The sequence below is a fragment of the Hemitrygon akajei genome, chromosome 10 (assembly GCF_048418815.1).
Source record: "Hemitrygon akajei chromosome 10, sHemAka1.3, whole genome shotgun sequence".
Classification (NCBI taxonomy): domain Eukaryota; kingdom Metazoa; phylum Chordata; class Chondrichthyes; order Myliobatiformes; family Dasyatidae; genus Hemitrygon; species Hemitrygon akajei.
Window position 1 is genome coordinate 27829917 of NC_133133.1, and position 24870 is coordinate 27854786.

At 42.5% G+C, this 24870-nt stretch overlaps 1 protein-coding gene across 1 annotated transcript in view; it reads left to right on the forward strand.

Moving 5' to 3' along the window:
• The window catches only part of LOC140734249 (transmembrane protein 164-like), a 152289-nt gene that overhangs the window by 95906 nt on the left and 31513 nt on the right, over window positions 1-24870 (forward strand). The window lies entirely within an intron of this gene.

Sequence of the window (24870 nt, forward strand, 5' to 3'; positions counted from 1 at the left end):
GTGCTTCTGATGAATGTACTCCAGCTTCACAATGCCATGCCAAATGCCCCTCCTTCAATTCGAATAGGAGTGGGCAGTGGGGATCTGGCATTTCTTCCTGAAGCCTTTCCGCCTGTCCTTGAATTGTATCCTCTCTTTGCCAAGTAATCTCTTTCTGTGCCAAAGCTCCTTGGGAATTTGAATGGCTTGCCCATGTATGAAACATATAAGATTATTAAGGGATTGGACACGCTAGAGGCAGGAAACATGTTCCTGATGTTGGGGGAGTCCAGAACCAGAGGCCACAGTTTAAGAATAAGGGGTAGGCCATTTAGAACGGAGTTGAGGAAAAACTTTTTCACCCAGAGAGTTGTGGATCTATGGAATGCTCTGCCTCTGAAGGCAGTGGAGGCCAATTCTCTGGATGCTTTCAAGAAAGAGTTAGATAGAGCTCTTAAAGATAGCAGAGTCAAGGGATATGGGGAGAAGGCAGGAGCGGGGTACTGATTGTGGATGATCAGCCATGATCAGATTGAATGGCGATGCAGGCTCGACGGGCCGAATGGCCTACTCCTGCACCTATTGTCTATTGCCCTGTCAATAGACAATAGGTGCAGAAGTAGACCATTCGGCCCTTCGAGCCTGCACCACCATTTTGAGATCATGGCTGATCAACTACTATCAATACCCGGTTCCTGCCTTGTCCCCATATCCCTTGATTCCCCTATCCATAAGATACCTATCTAGCTCCTTCTTGAAAGCATCCAGAGAATTGGCCTCCACTACCTTCCGAGGCAGTGCATTCCAGACCCCCACAACTCTCTGGGAGAAGAAGTTTTTCCTTAACTCTGTCCTAAATGACCTACCCCTTATTCTCAAACCATGCCCTCTGGTACTGGACTCTCCCAGCATCTGGAACATATTTCCTGCCTCTATCTTGTCCAATCCCTTAATAATCTTATATGTTTCAATCAGATCCCCTCTCAATCTCCTTAATTCCAGCGTGTACAAGCCCAGTCTCTCTAACCTCTCTGCGTAAGACAGTCCAAACATCCCAGGAATTAACCTCGTGAATCTACGCTGCACTTCCTCTACAGCCAGGATGTCCTTCCATAACCCTGGAGACCAAAACTGTACACAAGGTGTGGTCTCACCAGGGCCCTGTACAAATGCAAGAGGATTTCCTTGCTCTTGTACTCAATTCCCTTTGTAATAAAGGCCAACATTCCATTAGCCTTCTTCACTGCCTGCTGCACTTGCTCATTCACCTTCAGTGACTGATGAACAAGGACTCCGAGATCTCTTTGTATTTCTCCCTTACCCAACTCTACACCGTTCAGATAATAATCTGCCTTCCTGTTCTTACTCCCAAAGTGGATAACCTCACACTTACTCACATTAAACACCATCTGCCAAGTATCTGCCCATTCACCCAGCCTATCCAAGTCACCCTGAATTCTCCTAACATCCTCATCACATGTCACACTGCCACCCAGCTTAGTATCATCAGCAAATTTGCTGATGTTATTTTCTATGCCTTCATCCAAGTCGTTAACGTAAATGGTAAACAGCTGTGGTCCCAATACCGAGCCCTGTGGCACCCCACTAGTCACCACCTGCCATTCCGAGAAACACCCATTCACCGCTACCCTTTGCTTTCTATCTGCCAACCAGTTTTCTATCCATGTCAATGCATTTCCCCCGATGCCCTGAGCTTTGATTTTACCCACCAATCTTCTATGTGGGACCTTATCAAATGCCTTCTGAAAATCAAGGTACACTACATCCACTGGATCTCCCCCGTCTAACTTCCTGGTTACATCCTCGAAAAACTCCCAACAGATTAGTCAAGCATGATTTACTCTTGGTAAATCCATGCTGGCTCGGCCCAATCCTATCACTACTATCTAGATATGCCACTATTTAATCCTTAATAATGGACTCTAGCATCTTTCCCACCACCGATGTCAGACTGACAGGTCGATAGTTCTCTGTTTTCTCCCTCCCTCCTTTCTTAAAAAGTGGGATAACATTAGCCATTCTCCAATCCTCAGGAACTGATCCTGAATCTAAGGAACATTGGAAAATGATTACCAATGCATCCGCAATTTCCAGGGCCACCTCCTTTAGTACCCTAGGGTGCAGACCATCTGGACCTGGGGATTTGTCTGCCTTCAGTCCCATCAATCTTCTCATCACCGTTTCCTTCCGAAACGTCCAGTGGAGCTGACCAAGTGTAACAAGTCTGAATGGTGGAGGTGTTGACCTGAGGGAGGACATTGATATTAGTTCAATTATCCTTCCAGTGAATTTGGATAGACTATATGGAGGTGGTGTAGCACAGTGGTTAGCATAACGCTATTACAGCACCAGATAACCTCGGTTCTATTCCACCATTGCCTGTAAGGAATTTGTACATTCTGCCTGTGAGCATGCCTCCAAGTGCTCCAATTTCCTCCCACATTCCAAAGATATATGGATTAGAAGGTTAATCGGTCACATGGGTGTAATTAGTGTAGGATCGTTGGGTCTGAAAGGCCAGTTACAGGGCTGCATTTCTGAATAAAATACCTTCCCAGTGTCTTGCTTGGTCTTCAAATGCTTCAAGTCCCAGAAGCATATGGGAGGGCAGGGATCACTGTTGCCTGGTTGACCATGATTCTTGTGCCAAATCTAAGGTCCTGATGTTCAGATGCCCTTTTCCTCAAATGGTCAATGGCTGTGCTGGTGCATATCCTCTTCACTGTCTGCCTCTGCTGAGCAGTGAATTCTGACAGAAGGGAACTGGCTCCTATTCCCAGGTGTCACTGTAAATCTTTGTTGTCAGAAGGCAGGTTGGTAGAGGGTCTCCTGTTGTGAATATACAGTGTAAGGCAGGTCTTATCATGCTTCAGTGGATGAGTTGATGATGGTTTGGAACTAGGCCTCCTACTGTGTACAAATACAAGTATTGTCTCCATACTATAATTAAGCCCCTAAGGTTAGAATGACTTTAGTTCTCAAGTATAGCTGAACCATTTCCTTTTAGTTGTAAAGATCAGCTCCACTCCTCCTAGAAGTTGGTTGGAGATGTGACATTGGGGTGATTACGGGGCAAGAAAACCTGCAAATAATGGCTGGAGCAATGAAGCAGCTTTGTTTTTCACTGGTGTACACAGTGATTGGTTCTATTACAGACCCCTTCGGCCAGGAACACAAATTGCAGGATTTGGGGAAAAATTCCTGTAGCCAGTTGAATTTGGGGAGAGTCTTCCACATTCCTGTTTGATCAATGGAATCAAAGGCTGTGGAGAGGTTGATAAAGGCCACATGTAGTGGTGGCAGGCAGATGAGGATGACCCTGCTGATGACTTTTCCCATGACAGACAGCAGAATCCCTTGCCACTTGTGTCGTTTCTTGAATGCGGCCAAGGTTGTGGTTTCATGACTGAAGGTCTTAATAAAATAAGAACTATTGAGATTTTAGAACTTCCGTAGCAACACTCTTTGCTCTCAAGTCCTTACTTTTGATATGGCCTTTTTGTCTTTTGCAATATAAATGTATGTAATTACAATCCATGCAACGTATCATTAAAATTTATGTCTGCATTTGCCTTAGTCCGTGACAAGCACATCCCACAAACAGATGGCAGTGATCAGTTGTGTATGCAAGCATTTTGGAAGTCACTGTGTCATTCTTAAAGTAAAATGATTGGAAGTGTTTTGGATTAGAACATGAAACAGTAGAGCACAGTACAGGCCATTTGACCCACAATGTTGTGCCAACCTTTTAACCAACAATCTAACCCTCTTTCTTTTCTCTATCATCCATGTGCCTATCTAGGAGTCTCTTAAATGCCCCTAATGTATCTGCCTCTACCACCACCCCTGGCAGTGTGTTCCACACACCCACCTCTCCCTGTGTATTAAAAAGAAACTACCCTTCACATCCCCCTTTACTTCCCTCCGATCACTTTTTGTGTATATTTATCGTCAGTTGTCTATAGTTTTCCCTGCATGGAGTATACTAGGTTGAAAATAGCTCTCTTCCCACCTCAATGGCCTTCTGGAGTGTTTATGGACAGTATAATGCAGTGGATATTTTGTTTACAGGATTAAGAATGTTCTGAAGTGCCTAACTAAAACCTTTTTCTTGTGTAAGTTTCAAAAAATCCTTTCAAAATAAACAATCACTGCCTTTGTCAGCCACTCTGCATGAACTCTGCAGGCCATTCTCGCTTCCCTGCCATATCGGATTTTCTTGTTCTGATTTCCAGAATTTCCTGATTCTGAGTTTATTAGGAAGGTCATCCTGGGGTTAAGCCCCACAAAGAATTAAAACACTGGGGAGCAGAAGAACCTCTGCATGAATTGAGGGCGAGAGAGGTTGCTTGTTTGAATGTTTAAGGGGAAAGCACAGGTAGATGCCTTCATTAAGGAATGTCTGCATTTTACTTATTATTGAAGACTTGAGCTTTGAGTCAGTGTCAAAACAACCTCTGTGCAAGTTACATCACATACACCGTATGTTTATGAGAATGCCCTTTTACACTTTGTACTTCCAATCACATACCTCCCTGTTGATCTCCCTCTTGGCACGTGTCCCTGTAAGGGAGACGAGTGTTACACCTGTCCTACACCTCCACAATAAGACCAAACTCAGCTTGGAGGAGCAAATCCTCTCATTCTGTCTGTGTAGCCTGCAACCTGATGGCGTGAACATTGATTTTTCTAACCTCCAGTAATCAAGACTCCCGCACCTCCCTCCTTCTCTCTTTCCATTTCCATTCTGGTTACTCTTCCACCGCTTCTTACTTCATCCCCCCCACCCACCTACTAACCTTCCCCTCACTTGCCCTCACCTATCATCTTCCAGCTTGTGCTCCTTCTCCTATTCCCCCCACTACCTTATTCTGGCTTCTGTCTTGACTGTATATTCCCATCCATAGATGCTACCACACCTGAGTTTCTCCTGCATTTTGTGTCTGTTGCTCAATGTTTTGTCTGTGCACAACTTACATATTGATTAAATAAAAGCACACACGCGTGAGGTGGCTTTAACTGGTGTATTAGCATTGCAGCAAGAGAGAGAATGTGTAGACAACCTGCTAAGGGGGGGGGGGGGGAAGGGTCATTGCTGTAAAAGAAATAGAGCCATATGTTACACTTCCTCCCCCTTTAGATTAATGCACCATAAAACTGTATATGTACAAAACATTCAATTTCCCTTTCATAAACCCATATTCCAGATAAACATGCTTTCACAATAACAGTCCATAACTACCTTCACAGTTCTAAAGATCCAGTCTTTTGGGTAGCGCTTGGTTTCTTTCAGGGTAGCGCCTCTGGACCTGCGGAGTGGCATCAGGTTTGACAGGTGTCTTGTCTAAGACAACATTCTCAGTTTCTGGTGTCACGTTGCTGTCAGTGACATCATCACTGAGAGGTAAGTCTGGTGACTGTAATGTGCCCGTCATGTTGGATGCAGTCGGCTCAGGTGTGTTCTTTGATTGAGCGTCTAGTATCTGGTCCACATGACACCTCCATGTCTACCCTCCAACATCCAGTATGTATATCAGTGGTCCAGTTCCTGTTGCTGTCCTACTGGGTGTCCACTTGTGTTCTTGGTAATCACACTTTAGGACTTCCTGTCCAATCTTGAAGCTCCTTGCTGCTTTACTTGGCAACTGGCTGAACTGTTCTGCACTTCCCTCCGGAGGTCTGGTTTCAGGAGGTCTATGTGAGATCTCAGATTCCTGCTCATGAGTGGCACTGCAGGTATTTGATTGGTCGTCGCATGAACAGAGTTTCAATACACAAAAAGGACGTTGTTCACCTTGTGCTGTAGAGGAATGTCTTCCTCGTCTGTCACGTTAATGGACTTCTTGGAGGTTTCGATAAACCTTTCAGCCAACCCATTTGTTGCTGGGTGGTGAGGAGCTGACTTGAAATGTCTGATGCCATTTTCCTTCATGAACGGTCAGAATTCTTCTGATGTGTATTGTGGTCCGTTGTCACTCACAACTTGGTTCTGGTGAGCCATTTCTGGTGAAGATAATCCTCAGAGCAGAGGCAGTGTTTGCTGAGGCAGTTGTCCTTGTTGGTGTAACCTCCAGCCACTTCGAATGAGCATCCAGAAACATGGAGTCCATGAATGGCCCAGCAAAGTTAATATGTACTCCTTACCATGGTGAAACGGCCACTCCCATGGCTGGAACTGTGCCTGTGGGAGTACATTTTGAACTTTTTGATATCCAAACAGCTGTTGGCCAAGTCTTCGATCTGTTTATCTACTTCCTTCTCAAACAACTTCTGATCAGCATTAAGCAGCTGTGACAGCCTCTGGTTAGTACTACCAGTTGGGCTTGCCATTGCCTGTTGATGTCAAACTCAGAGCTTTGATTGAGTGCCTGTCTAGATAGATAGATAGATAGATAGATACTTTATTCATCCCCGTGGGGAAATTCAACTTTTTTCCAATGTCCCATACACTTGTTGTAGCAAAACTAACCACATACAATACTTAACTCAGCAAAAAATATGATATGCATCCAAATCACTATCTCAACCTCACTACAGACATTGAATGACGCCAACCTTCTAAGGATTTTTCTCAACCATTCACACCCAGAAAGTGCTGGCCCTCCACTTTTTAATACATAAAGCTCTAACTCCTGTGTTTGGCCTCCAGAAATCACATTTACTTTTACTTTGCCTTTGGGAGACACTTTTTCACATCTGTAGGTCATTATCATCACTGAGGTCTTCTCTAATGGTATCTTAGAAAACAATATATTGTAATTCAATAATTGTAATTACAATATATTGTAATTCCTCTGGAATTATGGACAAAGGAGACCCTGTATCCAACTCCATTTTCAGTTTTACTCCGGACACATCTATTGTGATCCAGGTGATTTTGCGATCTGCTTCTGCTAATCTACGCAGATCTAGGCATGATGGTTCACCTTTGTCAGATTTTATGTTGTCCGATTCTGTTTTACATTCGGTAACTTTATGCAATTGCTTAGTTTTGTGTTTGAGGCTTTTCACTCTGTTGTGCTTTTTGTTTGGCTTGCACAATCTCTCTCTGTGTGACCTTGTCTGTGACACTTTTTGCAGACCTTTTCTTTGAATCAGCAGTCGTTTGCATCACGGGAGGATTTGCCACATCAATGACGTCTTTGGCTTTTCGCACCATTCAGACACATTTTGTGCATTTCACATTCTAATCTCCTTTTCTGTGGTTCTGCTGCATCTTTTGCTGCAGTCTCTAACTATACTGCAGTGGTCATTGCCTGTTCTAAGGTTAGCTCTCTTTCTGCCAGTAGCCTCTTCTGAGTGCTTTGACTATGCCTGCCACATACAAGCCAGTCCTTTAATGCATCAGAAAGTCCCTCTCTGAAGTCACAGTACTGGGGACATTTGCACAGTTCTGCAATGTGTTCAGAGATGTTTTCATCTTTTGACTGTTTCCTTTTCTAAAATCTAAATCTCTCAGATGTTATCAATGGCTTAGGGCTCAAGAGACTTTATAAAATTGTAACAATTTTGTCAAACATCTTGCTTGCTGGTTTTGCAGGGGTTACTAAGTTGAGTAAGAGGCTGTACGTTCCTGGTCCCATTAAGCTAAAAAGTGTAGGGGTTTTCTTTTGCTCCCCTACATTGTTTGTGTTACAATACAGTTCCATCCCCTCAATATACTACTCCCAGCCTTCGATAGCGCTATCAAATTCGTTGACTTCCCCAATTGAAGCCTTCACCACGTTGTTTTCACTTTAAATTCAACATTTCTTTCACTGTTACTTTTCACTGTACTCACACGTTTGTTGGACACCCTGACAGCCTTCTAGTGCTATTTACCTCTCACTGTTTCGTCCTGTAATCATGCCGTAATTGTCAGTGCAGTTCGTGGTATTTTCTGACATTGAGGTTCGTACTTGTTACCAATTTGTTGTGTCTGTGCACAAGTACATATCAATTAAATTAAAAACACAAGCGGGCAATGATTTTAACTGGTGTAGTCACATTGCAATGACAGAGAGAGAGAGAACAATGCACATGCACAGACAACAGATCAATACATAGTGCTAAGGGAAGGATCATTGTTCTAAAAGAAATAGACCCATACATTATACTCAAGATTTCCAGCATCTGCAGAGCCTCTTGTGCTTAAAATCTTATGTACTTTCTTTTCATCTTCTCTGGAAGTTGCCATTGTAATGCATTCCATTCCATGAATCTGTGGGACTCATTGTTGGTAGCTTTGTTCTATCCTTCTAGTTAATAATCCCATAAGTTCATAAGAAATGCAAGAAAGAAATTATATGGTGTCTCACCAGCTTTTACATTACCTGTATCTGTTTGACTTTGTAACCTATTTTATGCCTCGTGAGCTTCCTCCTGCCCTTTGTCTTTTCATCCCGTCAATAGAGCCTAGTATCCATCTTTCCCGTGTGTCTTTATAGCTTCCCTGAATGTATTTCTGCTTTCCACTGTGCGTATAACCATAAGATTGCTACACTCATTGGCCACTTTATTAGGTTCCCCCTGTAGGTGGAGTAGTGTAAGGGTTAGCGCAATCCTGTTACAGCTCGGGGAGTTCTGGAGTTTGGAGTTCAACTCCAGCGTCATCTGTAAGGAGTTTGTACGTTCTGTTACGTCCGTGGCCCCCTCCTTTTTGAGAATCGCAAGATCACTATTAAGTCAGTTCAGGAGACCCAGGAAATGAGAGAAAGACATGCAGAATCCACAAAGAGTTTGGAATGTGTCCTGGCCTCCGAAAGGCGGAACCATGGATAACGGCTATTGTCTCTTGGAGACGGGATTGTGTATTGAATACTGTACGATGCATCGAAGCCCCCAGGCAATGAACCGAGGGGGGAGGGGGGTTGGTGGAGGGATTGCATCATCCCAACCTGATTGACATCTGAGACCCTATGAGTCAGGATAAAAGAGGGTCTGAGGAACAGCCCCTTCAGACGCACCAGAAGAAATGCTAGAACTCCTGTAACAGCGTAACAGCGAAAGCCGGTAGAACCAGCCCACGTGCGTCCTTTTCCATTTGCCTCGGAATTGGTGGGTCTTGCCACAGAAGCACAGCTTTAGCTAACCTCGAAGGGGAAATCAGTCCCCCAACGACTCTCGAAGGATTGACATCGTAAAAGGAATGGGCAAGTTAAACCTCCGTCTTTCTCTCCAACCAAAAAGGCTGCAGCCTACAGCTTGACTGAACTAAAGTGACTTTTATATTTCCATCGGACAATACATTATCCCCTAGATAACGATAGAGCTATTTCTTAGTGATTATTATTATACCCGCGCTTTTAGATTTAGTATTGACGACGTATATTATCTGTATGTTTGCATTGATATTATTTTTGTGTATTTTATCAATAAATACTGTTAAAAATAGTACCATCAGACTTCAACGGACCTCTCTATCTTTGCTGGTAAGTGACCCAGTTACGGGGTTCGTAACAGTTCTCACCTGGAGCGCATGACTTTCCTCTGGGTGTTCCAATTTCGTCTCACACTTCAAAGATGTACTGATTAGTAGATTAATTGGTTATTGAAAATTGTTCTGTGATTAGTCTAGTGTTAAATAGGTGGATTACTAGGTGGTGTGGTTCATTGGGACGGAAAGGCCTGTCCTGGATTGTACTATGCAAAAGTCTCAGACGTGTGGGGAAAAAAATTATTTCCATGAAGATGCTTTCAAATGAAAAGTTTCTATATTGTGTTTTTTAATATTTAAAGATTAGAAAATGATTTAAAAAAAAAACTAAATCACATCAATATTTGGTGTGACCATCCTTTGCCTTTAAAACTGCGTTAATTCTCTTAGGTGCACTGTCAGACAATTTTATAAGAAAATTGGCTGGTAAGTTATTCCACGCATCTTTGAGAACTCTCCACAGTTCTTCTGCAGACCTTGGCTGTCATGCTTGCTTCTGTCTCTCCAGATAATCCAAGACAGCCTCAATGATGTTGAAATCAGGGCTCTTTGGAGGCAATTCCACCTGTTGCAAACACCTTGTTCTTCTTTTCAATGACAGTAGTTCTTTATGACCTTGGTCAGTTGTTTGGTGTCATTGTCCTGTTGCATAATGAAGTTGGGACCAATCAGATGTCTCCCTGAAGGTACTGCATGATGGATGAGAATCTGCTTGTATTTCTTAGCTCTGAGGATTCCATTAATTCTGCGCAGATCACCAACTCCATTTTGCAAAAGTGCAGCCCCAAACATGCAGGGAACCTCCTCTGTGCTTCATGTAGTGCTCTTCTACAAACTGCCTCCTGTTTGAGCCAAAAATTTCAAATGTTGACTTGGCGGTCCAGAGCACCTGCTGCCATTGCTCAGCATCCCAGTCCTTGTGTTTTTATGACTCTTGCCTTTGTTTCCACTTCAGAGGAATGGCTTTTTGGCAGCAACTCTTCCATGAAGACCACTTCAGACAAGACTTCTCTGGACTGTATATAGGTGGACTTTGGTTCCAGTGGTTTCTGTGAGTTCAGAGCTGATAGCAGTGTTGGACTTCTTCCAATTTAGAAGGGACATCAGTTTGATGTATCTCTTCACTGCTGCACTCAATTTCTGTGGCTGACCACAGTGTTTCTAGTCCTCAATCTTGCCCATTTCTTTGTGCTTTTTCAGAAATGCTTGGACAGCATATATTGAAACTTTTGTCTGCAACGAAATTTCTACTTGGGAGAGACCCTGTTGGTGCAGAATGACCATCTTGTGTCTTGTTGCTATGCTCACTCTTGCCATGGTGTGAGGATTGATGATTTTGATCTCATCTGCCACAGCCTCACTTTTTAGTTTGGTTGTCCTTCACCCAGTTTGATTCCTTATACACCTATTTCTCTCTCAGCTAATCAATTAGTTCATTCAACTCATGTCATTGATCATTAGCACCTGTTTGTGATCTTTGTTTAATCAAGCACTGGGCTATATACCTACTAAGTAATAAAGTTTTTATGTGAATTGAATTAACTTTACATCCTTCATGTACATGAGGAGTAAAAATCTTTATGTTGTGTCTCCATCTAAATGTGCAATTAATATTGATTTGTAGTAAATAGTACATACAATAGGACAGTCAATATAACAGAGAAATACAATTGTATCAGTGTGAATTAGTCTGACAGCCTGGTGGAAGAAGCTGTCCCGGAGCCTGTCGGTCCTGGTTTTTATGCTGTGATACCGTTTTCCAGATGGTAGCAGCTGGAACAGATTGTGGTTGGGGTGACTCGGGTCCCCAATGATCCTTCGGGCCCTTTTTACACACCTGTCTTTGTAAATGTCCTGAATAGTGGGAAGTTCATAATTATAGATGCGCTGGACAGCCTGCACCCCTTTTTGCAGAGTCTTGCGACTGAGGGAAGTACAGTTCCCATACCAGGCAGTGATGCAGCCAGTCAGGATGCTCTCAATTGTGCCCCTGTAGAAAGTCCTTAGAATTTTGGGACCCATACTAAACTTCTTCAACCATCTGAGGTGAAAGAGGTTTGATTTGAATCGTGGTCTATTAATATGTTACTATCTTTAATGAAATACAAGAATTTTTCTGTAACATTTAATTTTTTGGCAAATGAATGTTTGGAAATCTAAAATTTGCTGTTTTCTACTGACACACTAATGTAAAAGACAAAAAAAATTAACCATCTAAAACCAAATTTGTATTTTTTTAAAATCTAAGGTGCCTAAGACTTTCGCACTGTACTGTACCTCTAAATAATAATATAATAAACCATCAGTTTCTTAGATCACATTTCTTCCCTATTCTGATATTCGGTGTGAACAACAATTAAACTTCTTGACCATTCCTGCATACTTTTGTGCATTGTCTCACTGCCACATGATTGGCAGATTACATATTTGAATTAACAAGCTGGTGTAGAGTTGTACTGTACCCAATAAAGTAGCCACTGACTATATTAACATGAGATTTCTTCGTGATTGTGTAGAAATTGTTATGTTGTAATTACACTCTCTTGCCAGAGATGGCAGCAATGCACCAACCTATATTTTACCCGCTCATGCGATTTAACCTCCTCATCTACTCTATAAATGCCACTTTTATTGAACTAGAAATAATATATAATTAATGTACAGTATTATAATGATTAAAAGTAATTTCAAAATGTGCACTGAAATAAATTAATATGCTTGACCAAGTATTCCTGTCCCACAAACTGTACTTTTGGATGTCTGTATTGGCATTGGTTTAGTATTAGCACACGTACCAGGATAATGTGAAAGGCTTGTCTTACACACTGTTTATACAGATCAAATCATTACACAGTGCATTGAGCTAGGATAAAGTAAAACAGTAACAATGCAGAATAAAGTGCAGAAGTTACAAAGTGCAAGATCATAATGAGGGAGATAGTGAGGTCGAGTGTCCATCTTATCATACAAGATATCCTGCTAAGAGTAGGATAGAAATTGTCCTTGAGCTGGTGATGCATGCTTTCAGGTTTTTGTATCTCTTAAGCGATGGGAGAAGGTCTGCGACGCACGTTGTCTTTGATTTTGATAGCTGCTTCATGGAGCAGGGGCCTAGTTCCTGTGATGTGCTCAATTTGGCTGTTTGAAGGCCACAGCAGTTTGACCAATAATGTCTGAAAATTCACATATTAAGTAACCTTTATTAAATAAAGAATTTGCTGGAAGAAACGGTGTTAAAGCTGGCCGGTGGTGTAGATGTGTCAGCACTGGACTTTGGGGCAAATGGTCCTGAGTTTGAATTCGCCGGCACCTTGCACGCTTTCCATGATAGCTGGGCTGAGCATCGAGCTAGCAACTCGGCCTTGTAAAAAAACAATCTGCTACGGAAACGGCAAAATTGCCGCCTGATGCGCCACAAGGCACGGAGAAAAGGAAAAAAAGTTGCAGGGTATGGTTGAATAGGTTACGAGTTTATTCACTGTGCTGTTGGAGAATGAGGGCAGATCATATGGAGGTATCCAAAATCATGAGCGGTATATCTAGAGTGAATGCTTGCAGGTTTTTTTCTCTCCAGTTGAATGAAACAAGAACTAGAGGTCATAGGTTATGGGTGAAAGGTGAAATAATTAAGGGGAGTCTAGCCAGGAGCAGCTTTACTCAGAAGGTGGTGTGAGTGTTGAATTAGCTGCCAGTGAATGTGGTCAATGTGGTTTCAATTGTGAAATTTAAGAGAAGTTTGGATAGGTACAAGAATGAGAGAGGTATGAAGGGCTATGGTTCTGGTGCATGTAGATGAGACCAAGCTGGCACAGTTTAATAGGCTGAGACCCGATTCTGTGCTGTAATGCTCTATAACTGCAAATTCAGTGTCTGTAAAAATTTCCAAAACATAGTATGATAATGGATAATCTGCATTTACATTGTGCAAGAACACTGAATATTATACCTGTATTTATTTATATTTTGGTATCAGTGCTCAATCTTGGTGGAAGTGCACTCTGTGTGTAATACTTTATTGCCAGTTTTCAGATAAGATACAGTACCCTTCAACTCTTCTTGAGAAAGGCAAGGTCAGAAATTCTGATCGCTGACTCTAAATAAAGTTGGCAAAAGCTGCTTCAGCAGTATTTGCTTGCAAAGTTTAACCCAATTGTGAACAAATCCAAAAATAAGTCTGGTATGTGCATTGTCCGATGGTGCATTATACGTATATGCTGACTTTGAAAACTATTGAAACTGACCGATGCAATGAAAAAGCTGACACGGTCCCTGAAAAGCTGATGGTGCCTGGGTAGGTTTGCGTGTGAAAACCATAAGATATAGGAGCAGAATTAGGCCATTTTGCCCATCAAGTCTGCTCTGCCATTGTCCTTCGTGCCCCGACCAATCAACAATCTATCTGCCTTAAATATACAAAAAGACTCAGCATCCTCAGCTGCCCGTGGCAACAAATCCCTGAGGTGCACTTCTGCCATACTGACAGTGTCTTCCACGGTGAAGACTGATGCAAAATATTTATTTATTTCATCCGCCATTTCCTTCTCCCTCCATTACTACCTCTCAGGCATCGCTTTCCAGTGGTCCAATATCCACTCCTCCCTCTCTTTTACACTTTATGTATCTGAAGAAACTTTTGGTATCCTCTTTAATACTATTGACTAGCTTACTTTTGTATTCCATCTTAATGATTTTTTAGTTGCCTTCTGTTGGTTTTTCAAAGCTTCCCAATTCTCTAACTTCCCACTAATTTTTGCACTATTATATATCATCTCTTTGGCTTTTGTGTTGGCTTTGACTTCTCTTGTTAGCTACGGTTGTGTCACCTTCCCTTTAGAGTACTTCTTCCTCTTTGGGATGTATATATCCTGTGCCTTCCGAATTGCCTCCAGAAATTCCAGCCATTGCTGCTCTGCTGTCCTCCCTGCCCGTGTTCTTTTACAGTCAGTTCTGGCCAACTCCTCTCTCATGCCTCTGTAATTCTCACTTTAATACTGATACATCTGACTTTAGCTTCTCCTTCTCAGATTTCAGGGTGAATTCAATCACATTGTGATCACTTGACCTTAAGGGTTCTTTTACCTTAAGCTCTTTAATCAATTCTGGTTCATTGCACAGCACCCAGTGTAGAATAGCTGATCCTCTAGTGGGCTCAACCATGAGTTGCTTTGCAAAGCTATCTCATAGGCACTCTAGAAATTCGCCCTCTTGGAATTCAGCACCAACATGATTTTCCCAATCTGCCCTCATATTGAAATCTCCCTTGACTATTGTAACATTGCCCTTTTGGAATGAATTTTCTATCTCCCATTGCAATTTGTAGAGCACATCCTTACTACTGTTTGAGTGTCTGTATACAACAGCCATCTGGGTCTTTTTACTCTTGCAGTTCCTTAGCTCTATCTACAATGATTCAACACTTTCTGACACTATGACAATCCTTTCTCATGATTTGATTTCACTTAATACTAATTGAGGAACGCCACTCCCACTGCCTTCCTGCCTGTCCATTTGATACAATGTGTATCCTTGGACGTTAAGCTCCCAGTAATAATCTTCTTTTAGATAGGTTTCAGTGATGCCTACAATATCACACCTGCCAATCTGCAACTGTGCTGCAAGTTCATCTGCCTTATTCCGTCTACTGTGCACATTCAAATATAATGCCTTCGGTCTTGTCTTCACCCTTTCTGATTTTGTCCACCTTTTATGTCCTGTTGACTACAATTTTGCCCTTTCAACAGCCTCTCCTCACTACACATTGACTCTGTAAACCAGCCACTTCATCTTCAGCACTATTATTTGCCTTTCCTATACTTCATTTGAAATATAGACAGCTCAGGACAGTAGTCACACCATGCTCTATACTTTGATTCATAACTTTGTCTGAGTCTTACCAGCATCTGCCTCCACAACCTCTCCACTAACTGTTCTGGCACTCTGATTCCAATCCCCCTACAACTCTAGTTTGAACCCCACCATGCGGCATTAACAAACCTTCCCGTTAGGAATTAGTCACCTTCCAGTTCATGTGCAAACTGTTCCTTCCGTACAGGTCCCACCTTCCCTGGAAGAGAGACCAATGAACCAAAATTTTTATGCCCTCCCTCCTACTCCAACTCCTTAGCCACGTATTAAACTGTGTAATCTTCCTATTTCTGGTCTCATTAGCATGTGGCACAGGTAGCAATCCTGAGATCACAACCCTGGAGATCCTGCCCTTTAACTTGGCACCTAACTCCGTGAATTCCCCATGCAGAACCTTGTCACTCATCCTACCCATGTCATTGGTACCTACATGGACCATGGCTTCCGGGTGTTCACCTGCCCACTTAAGAATGTTGAGGACTTGATCCAAGATATTCCAGACCCTGGCACCCGGGAGGCAACATACCATTTGGGAATCTTGTTCTCACCCACAGAAGCTCCTGTCCATTCCCCTGGCTAACAAATCCTCTGTCACCACTGCATACCCCTTCTCCCACCTTCCCTTCTGAGTCACAGGGCCAGACTCAGTGCCAGAGACCCAGCCACTGTGACTTTCCTTTGTTAGGCCAACCCATCCCACCCCCCACAGTATCCAAAGTGATGTACCTATTGTTGCGGGGGGGGGGGGGGGTTGGGCATGGGGGTACTTTGTACTGGCTCCTTAACACCTTTCCCCTTCCTGACTGTCCCCCAGTTTCCTGAGTCCTGTATCTTGGGTGTAATTACCTCTCTATATGTCCTATCTATCACCCCTTCAGCCTTCCAAATGATCAGGAGTTTATCCAGCTCCAGCTCCAACTCCATAATGCGGATTGTTAGAAGCTGCAGTTGGATGCACTTCTCGCAGTTGTAGTCGTCAGGGTCACTGGACATCTCCCTGCCTTCCCACATCCTGCAAGAGAAACATTCAACTATCCTGCCTGGCATCTCTACTGTCCTAGCTGAGCAGATATAAAGGAGAGAAAACATAGTTAACAGTCTTTGGAAATTGCGGCAAATCTTACAAAACTGTTTCTGCTTGAAAGATACAAATGATATGCAATCTAAATGTTGAAGGTTAAAATTATGGTCATATGAACATCTGTACTTTATTGCACAAGGATTTAGATACAAGATTAGGTGACTTTAAATCCAATTATATAAAGCCTTAGCGGGACCACACCTGGATATTGTTAATAAGACTGGTCTCCCTACCGAAGAGGTAGTATATTTGTGAGGGAGGGATTGCAGCAAAGCTACTCCAGCTTGGTTCCTGGGATGATCAGTTGTCATATGAGGAGAGATGGTGCAGATAGGCCTGGAGTTTAGATACATGAAAGGAAAATTGCAAATGTCACTCCACTCTTCAAGAAGGGAGAGAGGCAGAAGAAAGGAAACTATAGGCTTGTTAGTCTGGCTTCAGTGGTTGGAAAGATGTTGAAGTCGATTATTAAGGATGAGGTCAAAATGTGATGACCTGCTTGAAAACTTGACTTTCCGAGTTTCTTAAGCCGGCTATTTTTTTTCCCTTTTGCAGGAATTAAAGCAGGTATCTCTTGTCCACGCTTCCTATCCGCCACCCTCTTCCTCCATTTGAGTGTACTACTGTGATATTCCTCGTGCTGCCTGTGTTATTGATACTGATTTTTCTCTGTTGACATCCTGTTTCCTTCATTGCTCTTCATCCAGTTCTTCTCTCTCCATCTCCCCTCACCTCTATTTAAATTCAGATCCAGCTACTTCCCTTATTGTTACCCATTTTCCATATAACCATATAACAATCACAGCATGGAAACAGGCCATTCTGGCCCTCCTAGTCCGTGCTGAACTCTTAATCTCACCTAGTCCCACCTACCCGCACTCAGCCCATAACCCTCCACTCCTTTCCTGTCCAATTTTACCTTAAATGACACAACTGAACTGGCCTCTACTACTTCTACAGGAAGCTCATTCCACACAGCTATCACTCTCTGAGTAAAGAAATACCCCCTCGTGTTTCCCTTAAACTTTTGCCCCCTAACTCTCAAATCATGTCCTCTCATTTGAATCTCCCCTACTCTCAATGGAAACAGCCTATTCACGTCAACTCTATCTATCCCTCTCAACATTTTAAATACCTCGATCAAATCCCCCCTCAACCTTCTACGCTCCAATGAATAGAGACCTAACTTGTTCAACCTTTCTCTGTAACTTAAGTGCTGAAACCCAGGTAACATCCTAGTAAATCGTCTCTGCACTCTTTCTAATTTATTGATATCTTTCCTATAATTCGGTGACCAGAACTGTACACTGTTATGAAACCAGTAACTGGTTTCACTTACCAGCAAAGATAGATATGTCAGTTGAAGTCCAATGGTACTATTTTCAAAAGTTTTATTAATAAAGGGGCACAAAAATTAAGGTTAATACAAACATTCAGATAACATGCGTCAATACTCAATCTAAAACGCAGGTACATTAATAATCACTCAGAAATAAGCTCTTTCGTTGTCTAGGGTATAATACTGAGTCCAATTGGAAATATAAAGAGTCACTCTGAAGTCTGCAGGCTTTTCCCTTTTTGGTTTCACGTGTTGGAGAGAGAGAGAGATAAACGGAAAAACTTGCCCAAAACATCCATGGAATCAGGGGAGCGATCTTCCCCGTTGTTAGTTAAAAGCGATCTTCCGTTGGTTCCAGCCACAAACCCCGCATTCGGAATTTAACGCACGTGGCTTACTTCAAAATGGCTTCCCGTTCCCACGGGAAGCGGTATCGTGCTTCTTGGTGTCTCCTTGGTGCGTCTGAGGGTCGTCCTCTTTCAGACCCTTCTTTATACTGCCTCACGGGATCTCAGGTGTCAATCAGGTTGCAGGTGATGCAATCTCTCTCTCAACCAGCCCACTTTGCCCGAGGGCTTTACAATGTCCCTGCGAGTTGGCACGTCTGCAGTTCCCAGGTGTCTCCTGAGAACAATGCCACAGTCACCAGCTTTTGTCCCAGTGGAATGTCTTTCCATTTCCTGTGTCCATTCAGCCTGTCTCTCTCTCTCTCTTGGGTCATTGACCCCCCTTTCACTAGGGCTCTTGCAATTCTCACAAAGGAGGGGGCTGGTATCATAACAACACAATATTCCAAATTTGGCCTTACCAATGCCTTGTACAATTTTAACATTACATCCCAACTTCTGTACTCAAGGCCAGCGTTCCAAAAGCCTTCTTCACCACCCTATCTACATGAGACTCCACCTTCAGGGAACTATGCACTGTTATTCCTAGATCTCTCTGTTCCACTGCATTCCTCAATGCCCTACCATTTACCCTGTAGGTTCTATTTGGATTATTCCTGCCAAAATGTAGAACCTCACACTTCTCAGCATTAAACTCCATCTGCCAACATTCAGCCCATTCTTCTAACCGGCATAAATCTCCCTGCAAGCTTTGAAAACCCACCTCATTATCCACAACACCTCCTACCTTAGTATCATCGGCATACTTACTAATCCAATTTACCACCCTATCATCCAGATCATTTATGTATATTACAAACAACATTGGGCCCAAAACAGATCCCTGAGGCACCCCGCTAGTCACCGGCCTCCATCCCGATAAACAATTATCCACCACTACTCTCTGGCATCTCCCATCTAGATGCTTCCCTGTATTAAGCCAAGTTCTTTGATAACTCTCATCCTAAACAAAATGCACAATCTGGGTCCATTGCAGTGCTGGTGTTTCTCAGAGTTCATTGTGCAAAAGTTGCCTTTTGTGTCTCCTACATTCCAATGGAGTTGACGCAGCAAAAACACCTCACTGGTCATGAGCTCACCAGATTCTGCAGGTGCACAAAATCCTGAGGAACCCCCACAGAGAGCTGGAGGAGCTCAGCACATCAGGCAGCATCTGTAGAGAGGAATAAATAGTGGACGTTTCAGACAAAACCTCTTCCTCAGGACGGGAGAGGAAGGGGGAAGAAACCAGAAAAAATGAGGTGGAGGAGGTGAAGGATTACATTTGAGACTTTTGGGACTATTGCATTTATATGGGATTGTAAAAGATGCTGTATAAATATATCTTTTAATCCTGTGCCTCTGCATCACATAATCCGACTAAACCACTAAACCACTACTTCTCTGTGGTCAAATCAGGAACATGTTAGGTCATACCCCATGTGGTCACTTTATTAGGTACACTTGTACACCTCTTTAATGTTATTCAGCCAATCGTGTCAGCAACTCGATGCATAAACGCATGCAGACATGGTCAAGAGGTTGAGTTTTTCTTTGAACCAGGGTCACGTAACAACACACGATAAATTATGAGGGTAAGGATAAAATTTACAGATGGATCATAAATAACAAATTAAAGTGCATTAATATGAAATATTGTAAAGTACGGAACAGATTAACCAGTGACACTTTGAATACGATGTGGCCAGGATTTCAGAAGCCTAATGGCCTGGGGGGAAAAAACTGTTTCTCATCCTGGCCGTTCTTGTTTTTATGCATCGGAGTCTCCTGCCTGATGGCAGAAAGTCAAAGAGGATGCTGGATGGATGGGTGGGATCTTTAATAATACTAAGGGCCCTATGTACACAGTGCTCCTGATAAATGTCCAATGGATGGTAGGGAGACTCCTATGATCCTCTCAGCTGTTGTCACAGTTCATTGAAGTGCGTTTAGGTCTGAAGTTCGATTGCTCCCTTATCAGATGAAGATGCAGCTTGTCAGGATGCTCTCAATGGTGCTCCTGTAAAATGCAATTAAGATGAGTGGGGTGGTGATGGGATCCTTGCTTGCTTCAATCTTGTTAGGAAGTAGAGGTGCTGCTGTGCCGCCTTGTTCAGGGAGGTGATATTAAGGGAGCAGGTGAGGTTGTCTGTGAGGTGAACTCCCAGGAACTTGGTGCACTTAACTCCCTCTACAGAGGAGCCGTGTATTCGCAGAGGGCGATGGTTTGTCTGAACCTTCCTGAAGTCCACAGTAATTTCCATGGTCTTCCCCATGTTCGGCCTCAGGTTCTTTTCTCACACCAATCCACCAGCCATTCCACTTCCTCTCTATACTCCGTCTCGTCATCGTTATTGATGAGGCCAGCCACTGTTGTGTCATCCGCAAACCTGATGACACGGTTTGAGCTGGATCCTGTGACACAGTCGTGCATCAGCAGTGCAAACGCCAACAGGCTGAGCACACAGCCTTGGGGAGCGTCAGTGCTCAGCGTAATGGAACGAGAGACGCTGCTGCCGTCGTGGACTGACTGTGGCCTCACTGTTACGAAGAGATTGTGGAGCCATGAACATCTTCTCCAGTTACAGCCACTGACTTCTGCATCTCACTCAGAGTGACTTGGTGTCACAGAAGCCTCTCTTACAAATGCCATTCTTCTCCGGTGACTACGTTTAGAGGGGCAGCCTGACCTAGGCTTCATAGTTTCATAGTTTTTCCACTTTTTCCTGATGAACTGCACTGAGCTCCAAGGTATTTTCAGTGCCTTTGAGATGGTCTTGTACCCTTCCTCAGATTTGTGCTTCTCAATTATCATTTCCCTGACTTATCTTGAATGCTCTTTTGGCTCCATTTTGGTTTGGTCTGTTGAAAATCTACCTTACTGTTGGACCATATAAAGAGAGGGAGTGTTTATTCTTATGCATACATATAAAACAAGTGTTCCTCCAATTTTCTACAAGTTGAGTGAGTTGGTAAGGCACCTGATGATTGTTAGTATAGTAATTACAAAGAGGATGAATACTTTTTCAGCCTCAGAATTTTGGTTTTTAATTTTTAATAAATTGTTGACAGGCTTTGGAGAATTTTTCTTTTGATTTGGCATGTTGCACAATGTTTTGTAGAGTAGCTCAAGAAAATCCCACTTCAGTATATTTTAAATTTAGAAAATGAAACAGTAAAATGTGAAAATAGTTCTGTGGGGTTGAATCCTTTTCCAAGGCACTGGATTTCTTGTCATTTATAAGTATATTTTATGCTTCGCACTTTACTGCTGCCAGAAAACAACAAACTTCACAACATATGTCAGCGATCTAAAACCTGATTCTGGTTCTGTTTATCGGCACCTAGAGCAAAAGAGGCAAACTCTAGGCAGGTGCACCCAGTGTGTAGCTCCTCCTGCCTAATATGATCTGGCTCAAAATTCCTGGGTGACAATAAAGAGCCGCCTGGAATGAAATATCATCCAACCTTTTCAGCTACCTTACTCATCATAAGAGAGAGGCGAATTGAAGTGCAATATAATATTGCTTTAGTTTAAGAATTTTTGACATAGATTCAGTTCCTTTGAAGTATCTTTAACTAGATTTGAAACACACCGTGTGATGTTGTTACGGCTATGTAATTCATTCAGCCAATCTACATTGATGTATTCCATTACACACTGAACAGGTATGTGGATGGGAAAAGTTTAGAGCACGTGATCCTCCCAACTTTTTTTATGCCATGGACCCCTGACATTAACCGAGGGGTCCCTGGACCCCTGGTTGGGAAACCCTGTTATAGAGGGTCATGAGCCAAATATAGGCAACTGAGACTGGCTCAGATAAGCAACTTGATTGGCAGGAACAAATTGGGCTGAATGGCCTGTTTCCATTCTGAGATTCACGAAAATAATTCCAGGATTGAACAGCTTGCCATATGAAGAGTATTTGATGGCTCTGGGCCTGTATTTATTAGAATTCAGAAGAATAAGGAGTGACCTAATTTAAACTTAACAAATGATGAAAGGTCTTGATAGAGTGGATGTGGAGAGGATGTTTCCTATGGTGAGAGAGCCTAAGACCAGAGGACACAGCCTCAGAAAAGAGGGCTTCCCTTTTAGAGCAGAAGTGAGGAATTTCTTTGGCCAGTGAGTAGTCATTGCCACAGACAGCTATGGAGGCCAAGTTGTTGACTGTTCATCAACGTAACTAGGTTAGGACATTCATTACGTATATTGTAATTAATCGAAGCTCACACTTTATTGTCCCTGCACAAACAACAGCGTAGTTATGTTGATTCCAGGTCAACAACTTTAGAACATGAATTCTACTGTTCCCTCTGTACCAATACTCACTCAGACAACTTGTCCAATTTATATAGTGGAATAGGGGATCTCCGTTGGCCAGATGATCGATCCCTTCTTTGCTGAGCCCCTGGTATGGGGGCTCTTCCTTGCGATGGTGGATCTCTAGAGAGAGTTATCACTGATAGCACAATCAAAGTGTCCACTTTTACACTCGTTCCTTACCAATTCAAAGGTGGTGTTCCAGTATCATTGGTTGTAGGTAATCTGATTGACCTTCAATACCATTTTATTGGCTCTGCTCCAGGCTAACATCCATTTATTGCCCTCTTCCCAGCGAGTGGCAATCAGCAATTTATGCTTCTTTGTTCCCTTCAGTATCCAAATCGAATCATTCCAGGCAGGCACCAACCCCCAACATTCGCAAACCTACATGTTACGTTGTATCAAAGAATACCTCACAAATAACTTCTTTGGAACTGGTCTCTGGTTCAGCAGATCGCCTGAAGCATCATTGCGTCTTCTTCAAAACACGGAAAGCAAAGCAACTTTATCTCACAAATTGGAAGACATAAAACAGTTCCACAAAATGGCAGCCTCCATCTCCAAGCACATGGCAGGAGCAAAGACAATTGATCTGTCTGCTTCCACTGTCCTTGATGCATTTGAGTCCGACATGTTCTTCCGTATTTTAAATCCTCCAAGGCCAACAAAGTCTTTCTGTATATTTAAGGCAGAGGTTGATAGATACTTGATTGGTCAAGGAATGAAGGGATATGGGGAGAAGGCAGGAGACTGGGGCTGAAAGGAAAAATGGATCAGCCATGATTAAATGGTGGAGCAGACTCAATGGGCCAAATGGCTTAATTCTGTTCCTATGCCTTGTGGTATAACTCTGAAATCTTGAAAAGACCTACTAATGCAGTCTGAGAGAAACTAGGATTGGTAATGGATCCCAGTGTCAAAATCAGCATGGTGAATTTTGTGTTCAGAGACATAGGAGATTCTGCTGATGCTGGAAATCTTGGGGAAAGAAACAAAATGCTGGAGAAACTCAACAGGTCAAGCAGCATCTGTGGAGGTAAATAAGCAGTCAATATCTTAGGCCAAGACCTTTTGGTGTTGGCCGCAGAACACTGACTTCAGTGAAACTGGTAATTCATTGGGAGTGGGACCGGGTAAAAAGGAAATCTATCAAAATTCTTATAAAATTATAATAGAAGTCAATTCAAATGTTTATTTTCTGCTGGCAGTTGCGAATAATGCCACTGTACAAATCCAGCAAGGACTTCTCTGCATTGATTGGTATGTGTAGTTCCCCTGAATGTAGTGATAGCTGATGTTGCTGCAGCCTTGAGCAGATGATTCTTAGCTTTAATCTCAAAATAATTATCTGACATGAATTCTATATGCCGATACTTTTCTCATCAAATCCTCCATCTCTTACGTATAACAGAATAACAATGTCAGATGATTTGTTTCACATTGAGGAACTCTCGCCTCTGTTAGGATTGTAATCCAGGTCTTGAAAATGGAATCACAAAAAATTAAGGCAACTGCATATTTAAATACTTCATTTAATTAGATACCTCAAAACTGGAATCTCGATGTCTCTCTTCATCGTTTATAACGGAGCAGTCCGTTTGACTGATGAATCTGCCATTAAGTTTACACTCCCACCCTGTATCACTGGTACACTGCATTATCTATAAGATGCCCCGTATACATTTATACAATTTAGTTGGTGATATTTCTTAGTTTTACAATAGTTACTGCACAGAAGGAGCTATAAGGTGGCCACCAAGTGAAAATTGGTACAGGTATAGATAATCGTAATCAAAATTGTGAAGTTATTACAACCTTGAGATAATATTTTGACTTCTCGTGTGACTCATAGGAAGTAATGATGTTGTGTTTAATATTTCTCACAATGTACGGAGTTTGTAAAGATAACCTTTATTCATAAAAAATTTCTATTATATGGTGGGAGAGTTACTGTCATTCTCCCCACACCCCCCACCGACTGCACCTAGATTCAGTCGATCTCTCAGCACGTAGTCCACAATGCAGGGTGTACAGTGCAATCATTATGGGTCTTTCCTTGCGTTTGTGCTATCAGATAAATGCTGTGGATTCCAGTTAATTGGAACATCAGTTAATCAGGGCAGCTGCTTATTTGGGACAAATCTTAAACAACAAAATCTAATTGAGAAAATAGCTGGGATTTCCTTTGTTTATTTGGGACATTATGCTGCTTAATTGAGCCAGGAGACTGTTGCTGAACATGCTTCTAACTAGTGTCAGATGCGTGCACTTCATTGTGGTCATTAGACACTGCATCATGCTTGGAGCAAACAGTTTTTAAATGGCATTGTTTGTATGTGTTTTTTGTCACTGATAGTTGGCAAGTAATAAGCAGTAAGACATCTCTGAACTTGCTCACTGCAGTTTCAAGCTTCCATGCCAGAGCTGGTTGGGAGTGAAAGTGAAATTATTACG